The sequence below is a fragment of the Myxine glutinosa genome, chromosome 3, assembly GCF_964187855.1.
Source record: "Myxine glutinosa chromosome 3, kmMyxGlut1.1, whole genome shotgun sequence".
Lineage (NCBI taxonomy): Eukaryota > Metazoa > Chordata > Myxini > Myxiniformes > Myxinidae > Myxine > Myxine glutinosa.
Genome location: NC_136263.1, coordinates 204,897,329 through 204,923,597, shown reverse-complemented (window position 1 = coordinate 204,923,597; position 26,269 = coordinate 204,897,329).

The window sequence follows — 26,269 nt, the reverse complement described above, 5'->3', positions numbered from 1 at the left end:
TCCACAACTTTTTGAGATATTTTGCTCACGATCAAACGGACAAACAAAGAGACAGATGGGTGAAAACATAATCTCCATCCACCTTTGGTGGCGGAGGTAAATATCGTCACATACCGTTACCTATGCCAATTGTAAAATGGTAAACAATGATGTCAAAGTGCATTATGCACACATGAAGTGGATACTGCGCTGAATCAGTGCCGTGCCCGCGATTGAGTGTCTGTTAATCGATACATTTTAAATCCATTCTCTAATCAATTGTTGCATCAAACAGCACAGCATCTTTTCATTTTTTTTTTAAAAGAATGATGAGCTACCATGTGCTCATTAGATAAGCTTTCTATCGATATAAAATGAGGTGTTTGCTACTTGTCTCGTCATGTAAAAAGCAAGTTTGGTCAATATAACATCCAGTACAGGGAGATCCCGGGTTACAAACGGATTCCCTTCTGAACAAACATTCATCCAGTAAGTAAATCGATCAGCCAAAGTTTGATTAAGCGGTTGAATCAGAAAATAATTCCAAACTAGAACGCCACTCAGTAGAGCGCATACTCCCGCCGTGGGTCAAGTTGGAATAATACGTTTTGTTTGACATCCCCTCTCCCCAAAACAATAAATGAAAAAGAAAGTAAACTCTAACTGTCAGAGAATTTATTTTTATATATCTCGGAATTAGAGGAGAAAAACATCATTTTTGAAGAATAAGAATAAAAGCTTTAATGCAGTAAAACAAAACAAAAATTCCCCAAAAAATTCCTGGATCCGGAATAATATCCTGAGCTTCACCAAAAACTAATCAGTTCTTCCGTGTCCCAAGGGCAATCATCCCACCAACTTTCATCCAAATCTGTTCAGAACTTTTCCAGATATCTTGTTCACAAACACACGAACATACGGACACACATACACACATATACACACGCACACACACACACGGACGGACACGATCGAATGCATTACTCCCTGGCGGGAGTAATAATGTTGGACTTAGGCATGGTTCAGCAAGACGTTTCGGCCAGTGCATCACAAACCGGAAATGCAGTACGTACTTATAACATACCGATGAGTTAATGTGTTATTTAATGGAGCTGTTAAAAACTGCATGTGAAATGTGCCCCTTTTTTCTTTGGGGCTGTCTGATTGCCTTTGAAATGTGAAGAAATACATTTGACACTTTAAATGCACTCAGATAGGCATGGAACATATTGTCGCGCAACTGCGATTAACATCAAAGTTGCGGATGCCGATGACGAGGCTTTAAACTCACGAGGCGAAAACTCTATAGCGGATTCCAATCAAGCACAAACGCGCGGAATGGCGGGACACAGCGAAAGCTCCGCAGCCTTACCTATTAAAATCAAACACCCAGGAAACTGCGTTCAGATATATACAGAAAATAATACAAGGATTTATTAAATAAAAGTGAAGACAGTGAAAAAGCACGCGCCGGTAAATCTAATATCCTAAATCAGGATGTCCCCACACGACTGATATCAAACACAAAACGAGGGAGATTAATTACGAAAAGAACACGCCACGTCGTTCAAAATGTATGCCGATGCGGGCTTATGTGGTGTTTCGTCGTCTTTGCGGCTGCCGTCCAACACCGCTCCTTCCGGCCCGATCGCACACCATGAGGTCCCTCGCTCCAAGTCGCACAAGGCCGAGCACCACGCACCAAAAGCACCATGCGTCGACGACCTCCAATGTGAGCACAAACTCCAGAACCAAGAGGAATGGCGAAAAGGGGGAGAGAGAGCGCAGGTGCGACTGCACGCCTCGTCCTTCCAACTCGCTCCGGGACTGGTCTTGCCTGCACTCGGTTCAGCGCGCCTCCGAACTGCTCTGCTCTCAACTCACCCCGGGACTGCTGGCAGCCAACTCTCTAAAATGGTGTCCTGCCCTCGATAATATCCCTGGCTGATCACGTCACATTGGTGCACTCCTCACTCCTCAGCCAATAAAAGCCTCCCAACTCGCCAGCTCGCCCAGGTCACGCCCTCTGCGGCATCACTCCAACTCTCCTGTCCCCGACCCCGCGGTCCTTGTGTTATAACATGTGCTAGGCGAGGTTCGTAGGCCTTGGAGGTGTAAATGGTGGCGGCCGATTGTGGCGGTGTTCCAGCCCGATTTCTGGTCTATTCTCTTCCAAAGTCCTGTCAAAGGGGAGGGATTATTTAATGTTGTGCTAGGGACCTGACTAAGTGTTTATGTGGTTTGCTGTGCCATAATGGACAAGGGTTTGACTACTAGGTGAGACTCACAGGGGCGTTATCTTTTAATCCCGATCTAACTATCACACGAATCTCCAGGTAGATCCACAATTATACATCTTACCCCGACAAACGCCTAAACATGAAGAACTTATTACAGGTAGATTCCCTACCGTGACAGTCGAATAGCTACCTATACAGATCTACCTAGCTCTAGATTTTGCTCTACCCCCAGACATAACAATATTATGTCAAGATGGACTCTGCCAGGAAGTGGGTATAGTAGGTTTTTGCATTTAACCTCAAAGCGTATGAGCGATCATGTTTGGTGAATTTATATGAATCGGGTGTGTTTAGAAAGGTTATGTTGTTTCTCTTTGTGAGTTTCAAAGCAAATATTTTTTGAAAACACTGATTTTTCGACCTGGTTGCTGTATTAACATGTTTTCCAAATGACCGAATCAAATTTTTATACACGTCACATGACGATTGTGAGCTGTTTATACGTATAATCTTTATGCACATCTCATTGAAATGTCTATAATTCAAAGTTGTTTTTAAAATTTGTTTATTGAAATTCGCCAGAAACAATGCTGAAAGCTACGCAAGATTTTTGGGTTATATACAGTACAGTTTTTTTTTTTTTTTTTGGTATACTGAATCGAGGCTCGGGAAAGAGCTAACATTTACTTCACAAACAAATCAACCAGACAAACAAAATATATAAAAAGAGGGAGCGGAAGACAAGAGAAGGGGAAGCACACAAACACTTAAGAGCACACAACATTTAAGAGCAAGGAGATGTGTGGGAGGGAGAGCGCTTGGGGGGAGGACGCGTGGGAAGGGGGGGGGGGGGCTTTCGTTATCAACTGTACAACTGTAATCGGTAATCGGCACTCACACAGACTCCAATCGGCCAATTATGATGACGGAAAAATTGCCGATATCGGCCTGTGCTGATTACCGATACCGATATCGACCCAGCACTAATACAAGTCATTTCATTGGAAACACGATTAGTTCCATCGCACAAATGTTGTTGACTTCATGTAAATAATTGAAGGATCCTTCCCATCCTGGTAAATAAAATAGTTTTTACTTTTTATATAATTTCCAGAATAAAGTTCACCCAATTTTACTCGAATACTTGCCACTTTATTTACATTCCGACGACTTGGTCTTAGCTTAATGAGGAAGTCACGGAAACCCGGAATGTATCCAGTGGTTAAAGCAAAACCAATTGTGCCTTCAAACATATTGATCGTATCCTGGACTGAAATGGCTGAGGAAACAATCCAGCTTTCACTTCCAATCCATTGTTTATTTGTTATATTTCTCCGTAACATTTCTGTTATGATTGGTGTAAAAGCGGATACAGGAGTAAAAGCCAAGATGACTTTTGCTTTCGTGTTTGCAATCTCCTCCCCTAATTAATGAAAATAAATATTATTCATCAGAAAACTTATATTCAGTACAATTGATCCAGAAGTTGTTTTTGCATTGTACATCATCATTAGTCAATAAAGCCAAGACCAACAAACACAATTATCATTTTGTTTATTCACATCTTTGCTATTCCTCCACTGTCGATTTAAGAAAAAATTGTTTGACCATCAATTTGTAAAGGTGCTAATAAATTTCTGCTTTCAAGATGCAAATACATTTAACTCCTTTGTCAATTTACTTTTGTCTTTTCACAATAACAAGAAGAATTTTCTTGATTACAATATATCTTCTAAAATGAGTAAGATCATATATGGATTTACCAAGACGTTTGATTTCATTTACGTCCTCCTTTTTGGGCAGAACTTCTTGAAAGGCAAAACATAATCCATAATCCTCTGATGCAGCAATAAATTGTGCAATACCTTCCTTCCCATATTCCTCGTTATTCTGAATTATACCGATGTAAATCCAGCCAAAGTGTTGAACCGTCCTTGCTATGGCGATTGATTGGAACGTATCGCTCGGCATAGTTCGCAAAAATGAAGGAAATTGTTGTTTATCACTCAAGCACCGACATGAGGCAAAGTAGCTTATCTGAATCAAAACAGCGAAGGTATGAACCTTTGAGTTCCTAAAACTCCACAATACTGCTGATTTAAACATAAGTCACAATGAAAGGAAAATGAAATAATTTTGTTTGAATGAATAAAGTCTTACTTGTGGAATTAAAAAGAGAGCGAAGAAACGAGCAATTGTCAATGAATGTAGTGAACCAGACTCTCCAACAACAGCATGAATTGGACAAACTTCTTTAAGATCTTTACTGAACTTATGCCCGAGGTAGCTGAGTGCAACAGTTAGGGTCTTATGCATGTTAAAACAAGAATCATAAATCATGTATCCAAGCGATGTATTGGGAAGAATGGAGGAGTTCCTGTTAATTTCATCGACTGCATAAATCATCGACATAACCCAGCGAAAACCTGGGATGTGGAAACTGAGAAAAAAACAATGATCTTCAGAATCAGAAGGCAAAGGTAAAGGTTATTTTATAAACTACTAAATCATTCAATTGATGTGTTTCACATGGTGCTTCATATTTTCAAGGAAATCTCCAAATGCTTCAACAGAAGAAGGGGAAGAACCAAATTAGAAAACTAGATTATCATACAATAGCACATACCTCCTCCAGGCTGATCTAGATCTGAACCAAAATCTAATTAGCATGTTCTTGTCAACTAACCAAATGATCCACCAAGTTCTTCTCCGAAATAAGCTCTGAGTGGGTACCGATGTCTGGCCGTCTATCCGTATGTACATTAACATTTGACTAAAACATCTCCTCACAAATTACCCTTTCCATATGGGCCAAATTTGGCATGATGCATCAGGACAACAAGGTCTCAAATGGGAGTGCTCCCCATTTGGATGCGCCTCCTATTTTGGGGGATGGAAGGGGGGTTTTGCCCAAATATTGGTATTTTATTTAAAATTCTTCTTCTCGGAAACAGCCAGACAGATTCAGACCAAAATCTCCATGAGGCATCGGGAGCATGCTTTAACCTCAAGTTGTGCACCTCTTTACCGTATCTTCCCCAGAAAGTGGGCCATGCCCCCCTCTCCGAATCCCTCATTTTCAATAAAACATTTTCTCCAAAACTACCTGAGCAATACAGAGCAAATTTGGTAAAATGCATCAGGACAGTAAAATCTCATGCAGTTGTGCCCCCATCCGGATCCGCCGATTTGACGCGGGTAAAAGGGGGGTTTTGATGTGGGTAAAAGGGGGGTTTTGATGCGGGTAAAAAGGGGGTTTGCCTCAAATATTGGTGTCTTCTCCTCAGTTGGAGTAGGGGGTGGCGAGGGGGAGAGGCAGGGGTGGGGGAGTGTGGATTAGGATGTTTCATACTCGCCCACTGGTGCACACCGTCCAACCCGTTGTGCCCCCAGCCCTAAAACTCGATTTTTGAGAATATAGCCACCCTTGAGTCAGTCACAGTTGAACCGAGACTATATTGAGTGAGTCACAGTTTTATAGCAGCCTGCTCCCTCAAGCGCACCGGGCTCAATTATTTTTCTCCTTTTAGAAAGACTAGTGTGAATTGGCACGCTCTGCGCGCCTCAGCACACGTTGTTTCAGAGGGGTAGGCATCTTTGACCATTTCGGTGTCTTTTGGGTCTTCATGGTGTTTTGGGTCTTCAGGGCCATTTGGGTCTTCAGGGTCTTTTGGATCCTCTGGCCCTTTAAGGGTATTTTGGGTCTGTGAGGTGTTTTGGGTCTTCAGGGTGTTTTGGATCTTTGGTGTCTTCAGAGGCTTTTGGGTCTTAAGGGCCTTTTGGTTCTTCTTGGTCTTTAAAGGTCATTGGGTCTTTTTGAGTCTTCATTGTATATTGGGTCTTTGGGGTATTTTTGGTCTTCGGGGTCTTTTGGGTCTTCGGGGTCTTTTTGGTCTTCGGGGTGTTTTGGGTTTTCGGGGTGTTTTGGGTCTTCGGTGTGTTTTGAGTCTTCGGTGTGTTTTGAGTCTTTGGTGTGTTTTGAGTTTTCGGGATGTTTTGAGTCTTCGGGATGTTTTGGGTCTCCTGGGTGTTTTGGGTCTTTGGGATGTTTTGGGTCTTTGGGATGTTTTGGGTCTTCGGGGTGTTTTGGGTCTTCGGGGTGTTTTGGGTCTACGGGGTGTTTTGGGTCTTTGGGGTGTTTTGGGTCTTCGGGGTGTTTTGGGTCTTCGGGATGTTTTGGGTCTTCGGGGTGTTTTGAGTCTTAGGGGTGTTTTGGGTCTTCGGGGTGTTTTGGGTTTTCGGGGTGTTTTGGGTCTTCGGGGTGTTTTGGGTATTCGGGGTGATTTGGGTCCTTGGGGTGTTTTGGGTCTTCGGGGTGTTTTGAGTCTTCGGGGTGTTTTGAGTGTTCGGGGTGTTTTGGGTCTTTTTGAGCCTCAGGGCCTTGAAGGGTATTTTGGGTCTTTGGGGTGTTTTGGGTCTTTCAGGTCTTTGGGGGTCTTCAGCGTATTTTGGGTCTTCAGGGGTCTTGGTGGTCTGAAGGGTCTTGGGGGAAATTAAAGGGTCGTCAAAGGTCTGAGGGGTCTCAGCAGTCTTAACGCAATTAAGAGGGTTAATTCAGAGGATCGTAATTTATTTTGAAGAAGAAGAAGACGTTTTTGACGCATATAAACATAGCGACATACATAACCACGTTTGCTCATTTATAATAAGACTAGTGGGGTCACCCGTGGGAATCCCACGGGCATGGCCGTGTGTGACATTTCGACATATTGACTTGGATGCTTCACATTCATTTTTACAAAATGGTTACTGGCAATTCATCAGATCCAGAAATGGTGTAATGAACACAATTTATTTATTTCACATAATATGTGACCCCTCACTCCTCTCCACCTGACACTCCCCTCTCTCCACTCTCACGCCTCTCCAATCCCACTCCTCCTCACACTCCTCTCCAATACCTCCTCACACCCCTCTCCAATACCTCCTCACACTCCTGTCCAATACCTCCTCACACTCCTCTCAAATACCTCCTCACACTCCTCTCAAATACCTCCTCACACTCCTCTCAAATACCTCCTCACACTCCTCTCCAACCCCTCACACGCCTCTCCAACCCCTCACACTCCTCTCCAACCCCTCACACTCCTCGCCAACCCCTCACACTCCTCTCCAACCCCTCACACTCCTCTCCAACACCTCACACTCCTCTCCAACCCCTCACACTCCTCTCCAACCCCTCACACTCCTCCCAAAATTCCTCACACTCCTCCCAAAACCCCTCACACTCCTCTCCAATCCCTCACACTCCTCTCCAATCCCTCACACTCCTCTCCAGTACCTCCTCACACTCCTCTCCAATCGCCCCTCACTCACCTTTCCAATCGCACCTCACTCGCCTCTCCAATCGCTCCTCACTCACCTCTCCAATTGCTCCTCACTCGCCTCTCCAAATCGCTCCTCACTCTCCTCTCCAATCGGCTTTTTCCCGTCTCGTTTCTCTCGTTTTTCTCCCGTCTCATTCGTTTTCTTGCTTCATCCTGTTCAAGCCTGCGTTCTTCATCGATCGTCTCATTCATTTTGGAAATGGAAGTTTCCACGCAATGCATGAATTGTCACGATCCTCAAGAGGAAGTGTCTCATAATCATCAAATGACAAATGGCAAGTAAATTACATTGTGAAAATTAAAGATTTCAAATAAACCTATTTAAAGTGTATGCGCACATAACTAATAAAAAAAAACGAAGAAATATCTCTCGGTAATTTCCTGAAACATGTTTTACTTCCGGATAATAATGTTGAATGAAATAAGAACGAAGAAATATATGTCGTTTTGTGACGACTATCAGCAAAAGTAAAAGTAATATATTGTTGTGGATATGAGAATGGTTTTTTTTGGTTTTGTTGTTGTAGTGTAAATTGTTGTAAAGATCACCCTTTGTAAATGTCATGATCCTTGTAAATACCTCCGTAGTGTAAAGGTCAAAGGGCGTCTCGGTAGTTATTCCATGAAACACCACATTGCAGGACCCGATAAAACCCTTGTTCAGTAGCTTATATCTTATTATGTGTCCGTGTCTCCCAGGGTAAGGCCGTGTCTCCCATTAATTTAAATACTCCATTGCACCAAGTGAAATAAGAGTAGATCCCCTTTCATTTCATTTCAATGGCCAACTGCATTTTGGGCGGTTTTCTTCAACCACCATTGGCCACGAGGCAAGGTTGGGGAAGAAAGGCGTGCCCGCCCGTCGTCATCAAGGGCGGAGCCATAGGATCGCGCGACCAACCAGGGCCGAGGTGAGCACACCGATGGGCGTGACCTGAAGGCCGGCGGCTTAATCGCTGGAGGCGTTATAAAAGCGGGGGTGCAAGAGTGATGAGGAGCGCATAGAGAGGTCCATGACAAGAGCTGAGTTGGTCGTCAGGGGTGGTCAGTGGTTGCGTTGAGTGGTTGCGTTGAGTTGTCGGTGGAGAAAGAGTGGTTGGACCAAGAAAGAGAGAGAAGAGAACCCGTCCCGCCAGACCCCCCACCAGCGCGTCGGCTCCACCAAGCAGCTCCGACCCGTGATCCCACGCACACGACAGGCTCGGTGGCATCAGCGGCCATCGAGGTCCAGCCTGACGTCCCGTGCGGGATCAAGCTCCATCCAGCTCCGTGCCGTCCTCCCCCTCCAGCCACACACCTCCTTCCAGCCAATCCACTCAGCAATTCCCCGCGTGAGTCTGTGTCTTCGTTTGTTCTGTCCTGGGTAGTACGTAAGCCTGTTAGATAAGTTAATAATTTGCACTGTGTCACCTGCGTCTCATGTCCCTGTACATAATCGTGACTGCTCCTTTTTGCTTACGTGTACATAATAAACCCCGTTACTCTTCTGTACATCTTCTTCTTCCTCTTTGCATTCGGTCACTTTAGAGTTTTCCAGATTGAGTATCTGTGGCGCGATACGGCCAACGTTTGGGTAAATCGGGTTTAGTCTGGGAACAACTGTTCGGCCGCGGTTATACCTCCGCACGGTAAAAATGACATCCTAATCCGCGGACCGCAACAAATTGGTGTCAGGAGTGGGATACGAGGCCCGAAGCACGCTTAACGCGCTCAAAATTACAAGCAGCTGGAAATTGTTTTGTTTTTAAAGGAAAACCCGAATTTTGAAATCGCGCCATGGCTGGTCAAGGCGACGGGATGCCGGTGGGAGAGATAGACGGGGTGGAATCGACCCAGGACCTCGGGGAAATGTATATGGAGGAGGTGGTTGAGGGGGTATCAGGCGCACAAAATGACGCTCTCGTGCACGAGGTTACGGGCGCGCAAAATGGCGCCTCGCACATGGCCACGGCGACCGCGCCCGCGACCGTAGCATCGCCGCCGTTGGATTCGGACCTTTTGTTGCTACAAATCGGGGCCCTTATGGACAAAATGAGGGACGAAATGAGGTCTAATAGTGAGCGATTGGAGGGACAAATGGGGAACCGGATGGATGCTCAGAGTGAGCAAATGAGGGCTGATAGTGAGCGAATGAGGGACGAAGCGAGGGCTCAGAGTGAGCAATTGGGGGTAATGAGGGACGAAGCGAGGGGTACCGGTGAGGGGTTAGACAATAATTTTAAGGGATTAGACAAGAAATTTGGGAAGTTAGACGACAAATTTGAGGGGTTAGACAACGGGTTAAAAGAGGTAAAGAATGGTTTAACGGGGGTGGAAAATAGAATGGCTGCCCAGGAGAATCAGTTAGAGGGGGTGAAAAATGGGTTAATGGGGTTAGAAAATAGGATGGAAGGCAAATTGCGGGAAATAGGGGAGCAATCCGCCCGAGAAATTAAACAAATGGGAGAGCAGATAGAGGAGGTGAAAATCGGGGTAGAAACCAAACTGGATGCTCAGAGGGATGAATTGGGACAGATGAGGGTGGCATCTACAAAAGAGAGGGAGGAGATGAAAGAGGAGATACGACGAGGTGTAAGTGAGGAGGTCTCGGGGGTACGCGAGGAGGTAAAGCGAGGTGAAAAGCGTATAGAGAAAGAAGTGAGAAATGGAACGGCTAGGTTACAGGGGGGAATAGAAGATCTGACGGAGGAAGTAGAACAGCTGACGGTGGGACAGACGGAGTTAGTGGAGCAGGTTCAAAGGAACACTGCGGTATTAGGAGGGTTAAAAGCGACACAAAACGACATTAAAAATGACTTGATAGCGACACAGAAGCAATGTCAGATGGTACGTGAGGGACTGACAATGAGGTTGGAAGAGGTGACAGAAGTAATGGAGACGAAGGACCGAGAGGTGAGGACGCACATATAGACGGTCAAGGTAGCCTTAGAGGACGAACTTGAGGAGATGCACTGGGAAATAAAAGAGGTGAAGCAAAAATTAGAGGAAGTGGAAGAAGAGGTGAGTGAAATTAAGAAGAGATGGACAGAAACTAAGGGAGAAATACAGGAGGAGGTGATGGAATATGTACAAGGTCGGTGCTCAACTCATAATGGTGTGCTCACTACCCAAATAAAGAGTTTGCAGGTGGTGAAGGAGGTGCGGAGACGAGGTGCCAAGGTGAGTGGCGATATACGAGGAAATGTACATGATGTGAGGGGAGCTTCAGTCGGCTTGGGGATTGATTTGGATCCGGGTGTTCGTGAAAGGCCGTTGGTGAAGTGTGCAACAGGTACGGTGTGCGAAGGAAGAGGTGTGCGAGAATGTCCGACTCTGGGGTGTGTGAGGAAAAAGTGCGCGCCGAGGAGTGAGTGTGCTGTCGAGAGTCAGTCGGTCGTAGCGCGTGTGCGAGGGAGCACATGGAAGTGGGTGTGGTGAGTGTTACGGAGGAAGTAACGAGAGAGTGTGCGCAAGAGGATGCGTGAGAAAGGTGTGTAACGGACGGGTGCATGGGGAAAGAGTGCGCTGTCAAAAGTAAGGAAGAATGCACACCTGTGGTGAGTGTTACAGAGGATGTAATGAGAGAGTGTACACCTGTGATGAGTGTTACAGAGGATGTAACGGGAGAGTGTGCGCGAGAAAGGTGTGTAACAGACGGGTGCATGGGGAAAGAGTGCGCTGTCAAAAGTAAGGAAGAATGCACACCTGTGGTGAGTGTTACAGATGGTGTAACGGGAGAGTGTGCGCAAGAGTGTGCACGAGAAAGGTGTGTAACAGACAGGTGCATGAGGAAAGAGTGCGCTGTCGAGAGTAAGGGGGAGTGCGCTGTCAAGAGTGGTGGTGAAAGTAGAGAGAGTGACACGGAGCGTGAGTTGGTTGTGACAGGTGAGAGAGGAAGTACACCTGGAATGGAAGGAAGCACACCTGGAATGGTAGAGCGTGTATGGGAATGCACGCTGGAATTAGTAGTGAGACACGTGGTTGGGTGTGCGAGTGAGAGCACACCTGTGGTTGTCACAGAGGAGGTGACCGAGAAGGGGGCGCGAAGAGGTGTGTTGGTGAGGTGTGCGAACAACGAATGTGTGCCAAGGTGTTCGGTGGTCAGGTGTGTGACCAAGTCTGTGAGCGGAATGAGTGTACCTGGGTGTGTTAGAGAAGGTGCAATGACGAGGAGCATGGGAACAACTGTTCGGCCGCGGTTATACCTCCGCTCGGTAAAAATAACATCCTAATCCGCGGACCGCAACAAATTGGTGTCAGGAGTGGGATGGGAACAGCTGGATGGGACGAGGAGCATGGGAACAGGGGCGAGCATGGGAACAATGACGAGGAGCATGGGAACAGCTGGATGTATGAGCCAGGAATGGGCTGCGGGGTGTAAGCATGCAGGTGAGGCATCGACGGTAACCGGGTTAGCGGTTAGAACGACATTTAGCCGAATCGGGCCCTCGGAGCGCGTCGGGCAGCTTCGCGTGCCGCGAGGACCAGCGGGGATCCGAACCACGGCGGGTTCGAAAGGAGCGCCGTACGCGATCCACGCTGGGCCTCGCTTTGAACCGCCGCGTCCGTGCTCCACTAGGGGGAGCGGGCAGCCTAATAGGAAGGGTCGTCATGGCGACCCCTTTTTGTTGAGACGTGCCGGCAGGTCGAGATCGGGCCATAGGATGGCTCCGTGCCGAGGTGGTGCGTGGGATCTCGGCCCGGGTAAGCCCCCGTCCCTGCACCGAATGCGGGACGTATCCAGCCGCTGGCACAAAACAACCCGCATTCATTGCTCGGCTGTACGAAGCCGAGCTTTAAAAGTGAATTGGCGCACCGAGAGGATCTAGTAAGTAGACGGGTGATGAGGTTAGTATTTTGGACCCAAAATTAGAAAAAGGCAAAATTTGATGATTGGCAAAGGATTGGCAGAGTGATGATTGGTAATGGTACAGTGATTGGCAAATTTTTGATTTGTTGGATTTGGACGAGCAAAATTTATAGTGGGACCTCCCCGATGTGGTGGGATGGCAACTCTGTCATCCCTCACACCACGGGGGGGTAAAGGAGCACTAGATTTATGGGGTTGATGGCAGTGAAAACTAGCCCGGGAGGGTTAGGGTATATCGTGTGTAGGGATCTAGAGAGATGACCTTAGGTAACGTTAAGGTTAGGTAGTGACAGCTACCTGTAGTGGGGACGCAGGTAGGTTAGTGTGGATGATAATGACGTGGTATGTGCTTAGCTTAAAGGGAAGACGGGGAGCACTAAGTTAGCAGGGCAACAGGTAGTTTAGATGATGCCGTGTGAGTGTTGGAGGTGTATAGAAGTGTATTGTGAAAAGTGTGTGAGGAACAGGTGTGATTGCACAGGTGTGCAACTGGACAGGTGGATGGAGCAGTGTTTGAGTGATGGTGATGGTGAGGTGTGTTGTGTTGACCAAATGGTACAGGAAGGAAGGAGGGTGCAGGTGGCACCAGGTGTGAGTGCACAGGTGTGCAACTACAGAGGTATGGAGAATGGTAGTGTAGAATACATGGAGTGTGGAATATATGGAGTATTGGAATGGATGGTCGTGGAGTGAGTATGGTGGAAATTGTGGAGTGGAGTGGATGGTGCGAAGGTGTGAATGGGGGAAGAGTGGACCCCCATCACGAATACCCGGGGCGGGTAGTGTAAGTGTTAGGTAGAGGGTATAGGTAAATTGTGGTTGGATATTGGCATCTGTGGTGCGGGTGGAAGAATAATGTTTGGATGGGTGCATTAGTGTTGTGGAAATGGCTGGGCGTGTAGCCTGTTAGTGTGTGTAGTTGGTTTGGACACTCCACCACTGTGAGGATGTCGGCCAGGTGAGGCCGCAGGTGGGCTCTGGGAGCGGGTAGTAGTTGTTGTGGATGGGGCCCGAGGATCCGGAGGACGGACCCGGGTAGCCCAGTGCCAGAGGGCACCGAGTGGGGTGACAGAGCCAGGAGTGGCCTTCCCCAGTTAGTTAGGTTAGGGTGAGGAGCTAGGTAAGCTCGGGTGGCAACTGCAGTGGTGGAGGTGTGCAGGTGGGTAGACCTGCTGGGAGAGCTACACGTCACAGCCCAGAAATTGTGCAAGGGCACCGGGAGATGAATCGGGGGAGTGAGACCCCAAATTGAGCAGCACCACAGTTTGGCCAATGGGAATTGGTTTTTAGAACCCATAGTGTAAGTTGGCCAATGGATTGGCAGGGAAAGACCCCGGGTAGTGTAACGTGTGTTAGTCATTTAGAGGATAGTTAGGATTGGAGTCTCCTCGCACCATCTGCATCCACTCACTTGAGGTGACGTAACTCCACACCATGCCATGTTTGATTATCTTTTATGTGCAAATGTTTTGGATTGTGAGACGCATCATGACGTGGGTGTGACATTGTGCTTGATGTTCCATCTCTCCCTCCTTATGAGGATTGATGATGAATTGGTGATGGCAAATTTTGGAAAGTGGGATTGTGAAGACGAATTTGGTATAAGGGAAATATGGGAAGATGTGACGGTAGTGACGAATTTGTAAATGTGTAGATTTTGTAAATATGGGGTAAGGGCAAGGGTAGTGTAGGTGACGGGGGGTGACGTACGGTAGGGACGAGCTTTCTCATTTCGCTCTCCGTACGCATTTCGCCTTGCATTGCCTTATTGATGTGTACCCTTGTGACCTTACCCCTCGCTCATTTGTCTTGTTCCCCTTTTGTCTCCCACATGACCTGTGCGCCATTGGGCGCCGAGGGGAGCATGCGTGAGTCGGCCATTGTGCGCCCGGAACTCTCAGAACCAGCTGTCTGCATCGATGCACCACATGATGGACCACATGTCTGTGGCCGAGCACCACTTATGGACCCCATGGGTTGGGGCATGGCCCCTCTGCTGGAACCGGCCATGAGGGCCCAAAATCTTGCTGGCGGACCTTGGCCACAGGGCACCGATGCCCCACAGGTGAACCACACGTAGTCGGCCCTGTAGGCCATAAATAAAATAAATAAAAATGGACATGTTGGGTGCATTTCGTTTTATTGGAAATAGGCCGCCAGCAAAGAAAATGACAACAACTGGAAGAAAGTAAATAGCCAGCAGAGGGAGCCGAAGAGCAAGAGACCACCTGCAGGGTTAGGGGTTGTTGATTTTATTTTTATTGAACATTGTTGAACTGTGGTGACTGCACCGATTGGTGCTTGAGGGTGTGTTGGTGCGTTATAGGTGCTTTCATGGTGCATTGATGCAGAGCAGACTGTCTCCCCCCCAGAAAGAACAATTACAGGTCCTGGGTTAGTTTTGTAAATAAAAGTAGCGTCAATTGTAAATAATGCTCCCCACCGTCAGTGTATAGTTTGAAGACCATTCCGCAATTCGGTTAACTGTGGGCGTAAGTCTGTTAGGCAGGGTGCAATGGAGCAGCGGGACACATTTATTTATGTTTTAAAACTGTCGCACTCAGGGTCAGGTTAAAAGTAGAGGGAACTACACCTACGTGTCACACTAAATTTAAGTTGTAGGCCCGGAATGTGCCTAAGAGGAGGAGGGTGCAGTGTTGTGGATATGAGAATGTTTTTTTTTTTGTTGTTGTTGTAGTGTAAATTGTTGTAAAGATCACCCTTTGTAAATGTCATGATCCTTGTAAATACCTCCGTAGTGTAAAGGTCAAAGGGCGTCTCGGTAGTTATTCCACGAAACACCACATTGCAGGACCCGATAAAACCCTTGTTCAGTAGCTTATATCTTATTATGTGTCTTAGGGTAAGGCCGTGTCTCCCATTAATTTAAATACTCCATTGCACCAAGTGAAATAAGAGTAGATCCCCTTTCATTTCATTTCAATGGCCAACTGCATTTTGGGTGGTTTTCTTCAACCACCATTGGCCACGAGGCAAGGTTGGGGAAGAAAGGCGTGCCCGCCCGTCGTCATCAAGGGCGGAGCCATAGGGTCGCGTGACCAACCAGGGCCGAGGTGAGCACACCGATGGGCGTGACCTGAAGGCCGGCGGCTTAATCGCTGGAGGCGTTATAAAAGCGGCGGCGCAAGAGTGATGAGCGCGTAGAGAGGTCCATGACAAGAGCTGAGTTGGTCGTCAGGGGTGGTCAGTGGTTGCGTTGAGTGGTTGCGTTGAGTTGTCGGTGGAGAAAGAGTGGTTGGACCAAGAAAGAGAGAGAAGAGAACCCGTCCCGCCAGACCCCCCACCAGCGCGTCGGCTCCACCAAGCAGCTCCGACCCGTGATCCCGCACACACGACAGGCTCGGTGGCATCAGCGGCCATCGAGGTCCAGCCCGACGTCCCGTGCGGGATCAAGCTCCAGCCAGCTCCGTGCCGTCCTCCCCCTCCAGCCACACACCTCCTTCCAGCCAATCCACTCAGCAATTCCCCGCGTGAGTCTGTGTCTTCGTTTGTTCTGTCCTGGGTAGTAAGTAAGCCTGTTAGATAAGTTAATAATTTGCACTGTGTCACCTGCGTCTCATGTCCCTGTACATAATCGTGACTGCTCCTTTTTGCTTACGTGTACATAATAAACCCCGTTACTCTTCTGTACATCTTCTTCTTCCTCTTTGCATTCGGTCGCTTTAGAGTTTTCCAGATTGAGTATCTGTGGCGCGATACGGCCAACGTTTGGGTAAATCGGGTTTAGTCTGGGAACAACTGTTCGGCTGCGGTTATACCTCCGCTCGGTAAAAATAACATCCTAATCCGCGGACCGCAACAATATCTTAACGGAAAAGAAAAAGCGAATTTTTTATATATGTCGACATTTTCCCCAACTGTTATTTTAAGCGGTGTATTTTCGTGTATCATCGTGGCGCGATTTTTAAAAATATATCTCGGCAATTTCCCATGTGTGCGTGAATGTTCTCAATTATTTCTGACACCGAGTCTAAAACCATCGATAAAAATTAAATCAGATGTTGAATTCGAGATAAAATTGTCAGGGTGACTCAACGAATGGGATTTATTTTACAGGCCTTTGAGAAATCATTTCGTTCTTTAAACGGAAACTTTCATGGGATTCTCTTCCCGTTTTTTTCAACCGAGTCTAAAACTATGTTAGCGACTGTTAAAAATGAAATGATATATCGAATTAGAGTTGAAATAAACCTGTGTGAGAGACAAAGACAGCACGGGCCTAACTAAACAGGCCTCAAAGCTATTCGAGTTAATAAAATGGTGGACATTTGTTTATATGAAGCCTCTCCAATAATGGGTGGAGCTTCTCTGCAAACGGACTAAGCCACGCCCCCGGACAGACAGACAGACAGACAGAATCACCGTAGCCTATTATAATATAGATAGCGACATACATAACCATATACGTTTGCTCTATTATAATTAGATAGCGACATACATAACCATATACGTTTGCTCTATTATAATAAGATGTTATAAGATGTGATCTTGAATGGCATAAACTTAATACTACTCAAAAATAGAGTATGTAATATATCGACAAATCGAACGTTTTTTTTTTTTTTTGATTCCCCTAGTTTCTGGACCTCTGCTTCTCCTCTTACCTTCTCTTCTCTCAACATCAACCCCTCATTTTGTGCTGGGCTGCAGCAAGATGTAAAGCAGTCTGATGCTGAAAAATACCATGCCTTTGACTAAGAGCAGGCGAGTTATCGCTGGCATCATGAACAAATGACAAATTCCGGGTGTTACAACTATCCCCCAAGAGGCTTCACGTGGCTGCAATTTGCAGATGCTGCGATGACCCATCGCCTCCACCTTAGGAAGGTACTTAAACACCTGGCACGTGGTGCACAATTCCGGGTGACGACCACTCCGGGTGTTTTGGGTCTTCAGGGTGTTTTGGATCTTTGGGGTGTTTTGAGTGTTCGGGGTCTTTTGGGTATTTTGGGTCTTCGGGGTGTTTTGGGTCTTTGGGGTGTTTTGGGTCTTCAAGAGTGATTTGGGTCTTCAGGGGTCTTGGTGGTCTTAAGGGTCTTGGGGGAATTAAAGAGTCGTCAAAGGTCTGAGGGGTCTCAGCAGTCTTAACGCAATTAAGAGGGTTAATTATTAATTAAGAGGGTGGTAATTTTTTTGGACATACAATGGACTACAAAATGTAAATGTTTCATGATATTTGTTATATTATATCACCTTTATCTATCAATATTGTTGAAATGAAGATCAAATAGCTGTATGTTGAAATATGTTGAAAAAGTCAAAACTTTATATGGGGTGTACTTACTTTTTCACATGACTGTATATGAGCCTATGAACGCATCTGCAGTGAGTTTAGAGTTTCTTTGAACACCGATTGGTGGTGCCCTGGGGTAAATGAGGCGTTGGGAAAGGTGTACATATACTGGTTTCACAGTATACTTGTTCAGGCTGGGTATTGCCCTTTAGGTAGTTGTAAATACAATCCCAGGACCATGACATTCGCTGCTGGGAAACCAACAAACAGAATAATGTGTGTGGAATACATCACATAGGGTTCCAAGGCCAATCTGGCCTGGACTACGTTTATCCTTGATAAATCAGAGGTATTCACCCATCCAGGCGACGAGCGACTGGATCTGGCTGGACTTACAACTGGGCAATTCTTGTTGCCCAATCCCATAACCACAATTATATTATCGGGTTGGGAGCTGCATTCATTGCACAAAAGCAGCTTCTCATAGACGTCGAAGACTCGATCTCCAGACCAGTGGACCTTGCCACCACAATCGGGCGCTATTAAGATGCCTTGCAGCATGCGCGCTTAAAGCTGGACTTTGTCTTCGGCATTGGGCTCTATATGGGCCCCAATAACATATGGGTTTGCCTGCTTTACCATTTTACCGCGAACTACAACAACATGACCCTCATTGCAACTCCACACCAAAGGCTCGGCCGATGTATCTATTTCCCTAGTATCAGCCGCACCTCTACATATGAAGGTATTCGGAGTCATAAGCACATGGCTACACAACCACGCACTAGTCGTGGCAGGTATGCATCACACTGCAAACTGGAGAATGACATTATGCATCATGGACTCATATGTCCTCATGGCTGCACTGGACTGTGGCCGATTTCTGTGTATTTCTGCCAGAGCTCTTTCTGCCTGAAGGTCGAGGCCACATATCGTTTCCATTGCAGGTGGGTCCATAAGCAACTCAGCCAAGGCATAATTGTAGTGAAAATCATTCTGAAAAGTGGAGGTGCTGGATAACGATAACTGGCTTTTCAGATGGGAACACGGGAAATCCTGGTAAAAATGGATTCGGAAAGAATATGGTGGACAGGTTGGGTGTGTGACAATGATAAATTGATTCGATTTTGGTGAAGATCCAGATTGTGATATTGAAATCACCAGGAATATTCAGAATGTATTGATAAAAAGATAAGTCAAAATAAAATTGAATTATGCGATTCACTTTGTCAATAGATTGAACTAATGTTCCATTTCCATAAATCTCTTTTTGAATCAAAGGCCGATAAAATAATAACTAGAACTGCCACTTTAAAACTGCTGGCAGTGATGACCGGTTTACTCGCACCCACTTTTGATACAACCCCACTTTTGATACAACCCCACTTTCATTGGACATGCTTTGACACAACCCCCTTGGATACAACCCTGATACACACACACACACACACACACACACACACACACAAACACACACACACAAACACCCCCACACCCCTCCCCCCACACGCACACACATATCCACACAAACGCACCCCCCCCCCCAAGACACAACCCCACACACACATCCCCACACACACATCCCCCCACACACATCCCCCCAAACACATCCCCCCCACACACATCCCCCCCACACACATCCCCGCACACACATCCCCGCACACACATCCCCGCACACACATCCCCGCACACACATCCCCGCACACACATCCCCGCACACACATCGCCACACACACATCCCCACACCCCACCCCCCACCCCACACACACACCCACACCCACATCCCCCCTTCACACACACACACACACACACACACACACACACACAAACACACATCCCCCCTCCCCACTCACATCCCCCCCACCCACACACACACACACACACACACACACACACACACACACACACACACATCCCCACCCCCTGTCCCCACTCACACACATATCCACACACTCGCACATTCCCAAATACACACACACACACACACACACACACACACACACAGAAACATACACACACATACATCCCCACACACACAGACATATCCACACACATCTCCCCTACCCCTGCCCACACACACACACACACACACACACACACACAAACACCCCCACACCCCTCCCCCCACAGTCCACACGCACACCCCTCCACACACACACACACACACACACACACACACACACCCCCTCCACACATACACAAAAACACACATCCACCCCCCCCCCTCCACACGCACACCCCAACCCCTCCCCCCCCCCCCCCACACACACACACACAAACATCCCCACATGCATACACACACAAACACACACACACACACAATTACACACATTCCCAGACCCCCCCCCCCCCCCACACACACACACACACCCCCACACAAACACATGCACACATCCCCCCACCCCACCCCCCACACCCAACACACACACACACACACACTTTAAAACAACCCCGCTTTCACATTATTATTATTTTTTCTCCATCAATTTATCACGAGATGATGCTCAAAAAAGTTCATCCTGATCGGATGAAGTTTTGTACTTGTCGAATTATGATGTCATAATGGAGGCACATATGACATAATTCACAAGGCTTATTCTCCATGGATAGTTCTTTGCAATGAGATATGTCTCAATCTTTTCTACTCAGAGCTTTTGGAGATAGAGAGATGTAAAAAAAAAAAGGTTTTCCCAAGATGGCGGCCGTGCCATGTGACCTGTGACGTCATAATTACCCTCAAAAGATTCTTCATTCCCAGGCGCACCAATCTATAATTATAATAGGCGGAGGTGATTCTGTCTGTCTGTTGGAGGTCTGTCCGGGGGTGTGGCTTACTCGGTTTGCAAAGTATCTCCACCCACTCCTCCTTCTCGAATAGCTTTGAGGCCTGTTTAGTTAGGCCCGTGCTGTCTTTCTCTCTCACACAGATTTATTTCAATTCCAATTCGATATATCATTTCATTTTTCGCAGTCGCTAACAGACTTCCGTTTCCGGTCTTGCTGGCGAGGGTTCGTTTATTCTCAGCTCTCCATGCTATCCATCGAAATCGAAGTTAAGTAATTGTTCCCATTTGTATTTTCGTTATAACTATTTATTTTATGGTGTATATATTGTCTCCCGATGAAGATTTTCGGTGCAAATCTTTCATACCTGTATTGATAATCGTGTTAATTCGGGTCGTGTTTTGAGGCCTTGTAGTTGTACAGTGAACACTGTACAACCTTGAGGCTTTGTTTTTCTCTCAGCGGTCCGTGTTTTTGTGATCCAATAACTTTCGTTCTCTGTTTTCCCAATCTTTTCACCCCATAGCCCTCTTCCTTGTGTAAATCACAACTCAAAAAAATCAAAAAAAAAAACATTTCCTTCTCTGTTCTCATTCGTTTATTCATTCTTATTCGTTCGTTCGTTCGTTCTTCGACCACGTGTTTCTCCCCCATTTCCCCAGATAGATTGTCAAATTTCAACTCGTTATTTTATCGTCCATGCGTTATTGTTTTGATTATAGTTACTTTTGGTTTGAATTTCCTGTAACTTGTAATTATTTAATCGTGTTCTGCTCCTCGTGTGCGGCCTTGTAGTTGTACCCCCGTCGGTGTTTGTTATCTTAATCGTGTTTTGCTTGGCTCTTAGTTTTTTTCCCTTCTACCCCGAACATAATACTCTGTCTAACGTTCTAAATCCCCACCTCCCCCCCCCCACCCCCAAAAACCAAACAAAACAAAAAAAAACCCAAAAACATTTATTTTCCTTTCTCCACGTGTACTGTTGACTCATCCTGTATTTTCTGTCCAGGTGTGCTGTTCGCCCCGCCCCCATTAACTCCTTGCCATCCACCGTTTGCCCTTCACGTGACTCGTGGTGGTCCCTCTCGGCTCTCCCCCCGTTGGTATTTTTGTGCACATAAGATTGTTCACGGTTCTGTTTAAATATTATTTAAATATGTATAACCTTTCCCCTTCAGTGTTTTACTCAGTGGTATTTTACTACACGCTGTTTTTCTTCCTATTTAAAAGGCTTTTCTCAATTTCCTCTCCAACTCATTCCACCTCAAAAAAAAGAAATTCAATATCTTATACGTCTCCCTCACTACATGGTCTAAATTCACATTCATTCCATCCCTCCTCTATCATTCTGAACCGGATTGCTAACTTGAAAATCACAACAAACCCAATTTGTTTTCAATGTTCGTCTTTCATTAATCATCCACTTTCTAAACTCCCCTCTTGCCCCTCCCATCCAAATCCCTCCCCTTGCACCTACACTCCTAAACTCCCCCCTTGCCCTGCCACTCTTAAACTCCCCCCCTACCCCTCCACTCCTGAACTCCCCCCTTGCCCTTCCACTCCTGAACTCCCCCATTGCCCTTCCCCTCCTAAACTCCCCCCTCACTCCTCCCCTTCAAAACTCCCCCCCAACCCCTCCCATTCAAATCTCCCCCCATACCATTCCTCTCCATTTCTCCCTCCTCTCCCCTCCTCCTCAAAGCTGCCTCCTCCCCACTTCGTCTCCCTTCTATCTCATACCTCCACCCCCCCCCAACCTTCTTCTTTCCTCTGCCCCCCCTCAAACAACCGCTCACTGTGCCTCATCCCTTCACCTTCAAACCTTTCATCCTCCTCATCCTTCCCTTTCTTGGAACTCTTCTGCAATCGCTGACACACTAACAACTGCTCTCCCTACCTCCCCTTCTCATCCTTCATCTTACCCTACTCCTCCCCTCCCCTGTCCTGTACCCGATGCTCCCCCTCTCTCTTCATTAACGGTATGGACCTCAAACATCCGGGGCCTTCGCTCAAACCTGACTGATCTCTCCATACAGGTGGCTTCTGACAATCCCGACTTGATCTGCTTAACAGAGACTTTCCTCCTTCAAGATGTCTATGATTCCTTAATATCTCTTCCTGTTTACTCCCTCCTCCGGTATGATAGACCTGAGCCTCGGCCTGGTGGTGGGGTGGCTATCTTTATCAAAAACTCTCTTCCTCACTCTCCTTGCACTGCCCTCTCTCCTCCTCACCCCCAGGAGTACCTCTGGCTACGGCTTCCTCTCCGCTCCCACCTTTTGTTCATATGTGTTCTGTACCGTCCCCCAAACAGTGATGACTCCATCTACATTTCACTGTCTGACAACATGGACCAACTTCTATCCACTCATCCCAACTCTCTCTTCCTCATATGTGGTGACTTCAATTGTCATCATGCCACCTGGTTGGGTGTGGGTTCCTCTCTCACCAGTCATGGCACCTCAGCAAAGGACTTCTGTGACTCACTGGGATTGACACAATCTGTCAATTTCCCGACCCGGATCTCAGCCAATGGAGTATCTTCTCTTCTAGACTTGGTTATGACTAACTTCCCTGCTAATGTCTGCTGCTCTTCTTCTGCTCCAATCGGTTCTTCTGATCATGTGCTTGTCAAAGTGGACATCTCTCTGGCCATTCTCAGAGAGCCTCCTCAGCGTCGACGAGTCTGGCATTTCACTCAGGCCGACTGGGACGGTCTTCAAGCAGCCATCAATCGTCTGGATTGGTCTCCCATCTCCACTGCCTCTGACATCAATTCTTCCTGGGAATTCTTCCAAAGCAAACTGATCTCTCTCATGCACAGATTTATCCCATCTCGCCTTCAGTTGTCTTACCCTTCCTCCCGTCCATGGTACACTGAATCTTGTGGTGAGGCAGTTGCCCTGAAACAACTTGCCTTTGCCTCTTGGAAGGCTAATCCAACTGAAGGAAATCTCAGTTCCTTCCACCAAGCTCGGAACAAGTGTGTGTCTACCCTCAGGAGTGCCAGGAAGCACTATCTCTCCTCACTCAAGAATGAACTCTCAAACCTGTCTCCTTCCTCCAAATCCTGGTGGCGTCTGGTCAAATCCGTTTCTGGTGTTTGTTCCCCCTCCATCCCCTCCCTTACCTCAAATGGCCACACAGTTGACATCGCACGTGACAAAGCCGAATGCCTCAACTCGGTGTTTGCCTCAAAATCCTTAGTCCCAAACCCATCTCTCTCTGTTCCCACCTTTCCCAGTCGAACCAAACTGCTCCTGGACTCTGTGACCTTCTCTCCTGACAAGGTGGAGGAGTTTTTGTCAAACCTCGACTCTGATTCTGCAACTGGACCAGATGGCATCAGCCCACGGGTCCTAAAATCCTGCTCTGCCGCTCTATCTCACCCTCTCTCTGTTCTTTTCACCCTATCTTTTGCTCAAGGTCATCTGCCAGCATCCTGGAAATCAGCAAACATTACCGCTTTACACAAAAAAGGTGCAAAAACAGATCCTTGCAACTACAGACCAATCAGCCTGCTCCCAATTATCAGCAAAGTCATGGAATCCATCATTGCTTCGGATATGAAATCTTTCCTCTTCTCCAATGGCTTGATCTCTGATCATCAATTTGGTTTCAGACCAGGTCACTCTACTCTGGACATGCTGCTTCTGCTGTCTCAACAATGGATGGAGGTCCTCAATGCCAAACAGGAAATCAGAGCTGTCTCCCTCGACATATCACGTGCCTTCGATACGGTCTGGCACCCAGCTCTGCTCACCAAACTCTCCTCCTATGGTATCCATGGAAATCTCCATGCATGGCTTGCGGACTTCCTCTCTGGTCGTAGTCAACGTGTGGCCCTGAATGGATTTCTCTCATCTCCCCTTCCCGTTCAGGCTGGAGTTCCCCAAGGCAGTGTGCTGGGCCCTGTGCTTTTTCTGGTCTTTATCAATGATCTCTCCGACTCTCTGGAAAATCCTCTGTATCTCTTTGCTGATGACTCCACTCTCTGCCGCTCCATTCCTCTTCCCTCAGATCGGCAGTCTGCAGCCTCCTCACTCTCTGAAGACCTGGACAAAATCACAGACTGGTCAAACATGTGGAACATGTCTTTCAATCCTGACAAATCTCACACTCTTACTATGTCTCTCCGAAAAGATCGACTGGACAACCCTCCCATCTACTTTCTCAACAATCCTCTCCAAGAAGTTCTGTCGCTCAAGCTTTTGGGTCTCACCATCTGCCATGATCTTTCTTGGGAAAACCACATTTCCAAGCTGGCCTCCAAAGCCAGTCGCCGACTGGGCATCCTCCGTCGTGCGAAGTCCTTCCTAGGCACACCTGAGCTCCTCACCACATACAAGGCTTTCATCCGCAGCTCAATGGAATACTGTTCTCCCCTATGGGCTGGTGCTCCTGCCTCACACCTGGCTCGGCTTCACGCTGTTGAATCCAAAGCTTTCAGAATCATTGGAATCTCCCGCGATGAAGCTATCTCTGAGGGCCTTTCACTCACTCACCGCAGGCAGGTAGGTGGTCTTTCTGTCTTCTACCGACTCCTCTCCGGCCTTGCTCCCCCAGCTCTCTCTGTGCTCTGTCCCCCAAATATTCCTACAGGTCGCACAAGATCTGCCAGCCACCCTCTGATGGTTAAACTGCCGAAATCTCGGCTCTCTGCTCACCTTCACTCTTTCATTCCTCTTTTCTCCCGCCTCTGGAACAAACTCCCACACTCACTTCAATCACACTCCTCCCTCCAGGTCTTCAAAACAGCTGTTCACCACCATCTCTTATCTTCCCCCATCCAAAACCTTGATCTTTTCTACCCCCACTAATTCACCCCAGATCCACCTTGTTTGAAATTCCAACTTCTTTCCTGGAAGTCTTGGCAGTGTCCATATGTTTTATACCTCTCCCACCCCCCCCCCCCCTTCCCATGCCTTCCCCCCAAAGCCCTCTCCCTCCCACAGTTCTCTCGATGTCTCCATGTCTCTCGGTCCCTGCTCTCAAATGTTGTGTTTGTGTCCTTCCCCCTCTCTCCCCATCTTGTCTACCGCTCCCGATGTTATTTGTTTTGTGTGTCTGTTTGTCTTTCTGTGTGATTAATGTTCGCTCTTTCACGAGCCTCGATCTTGTATACAAAAAAAAAAAAAAAAAAAAAAAAAAAAAGTTTTAGACTCGGTTGAAAAAAAACGGGAAGAAAATCCGATGAAAGTTTCCGTTTATAGAACGAAATGAAATCTCAAACGCCTGTAACTTCAAAGCCTTCTTGAGTCTCTCGCACGCCTTTATCTCCAATCTAACTCACCATCTGAGTTTCATTTTTATTGATGGTTTTAGACTCGGTGTCAGCAACGCGGGAAAATGCAGAGATATATATTTTAAAATACACCATATCACCGCCCACCGCCCACCGCCAACAACCGCCCAACATGTATCATACACCACCCAACATGACACAGACGGCAACATGTCGACATTATCGCTTTTTCTTTAAACCGAGCCGAACCGAATAAACCGAGTGAATTTCATCCAATTCCACCGAGTTTCATGAAATTACCGAGAGATATTTCTTCGTTTTTATTTTATTAGTTACCAGCAGAAGTACCCAGCGTTGCCGGGTGGGGGAGGGGGAAGGGCACATACACTGGAATGCAGAGATATATTTTTAAAAATACACCATATCACCGCCCAACCGCCAACAAACGCCCAACATGTATCATACACCGCCCAACATGACACAGACGGCAACATGTCAACATTATCGCTTTTTCTTTAAACCGAGTGAACCGAGCCGAACCGAATAAACCGAGTGAATTCACCGTTTACTTTTGATGACAGTCATCACAAA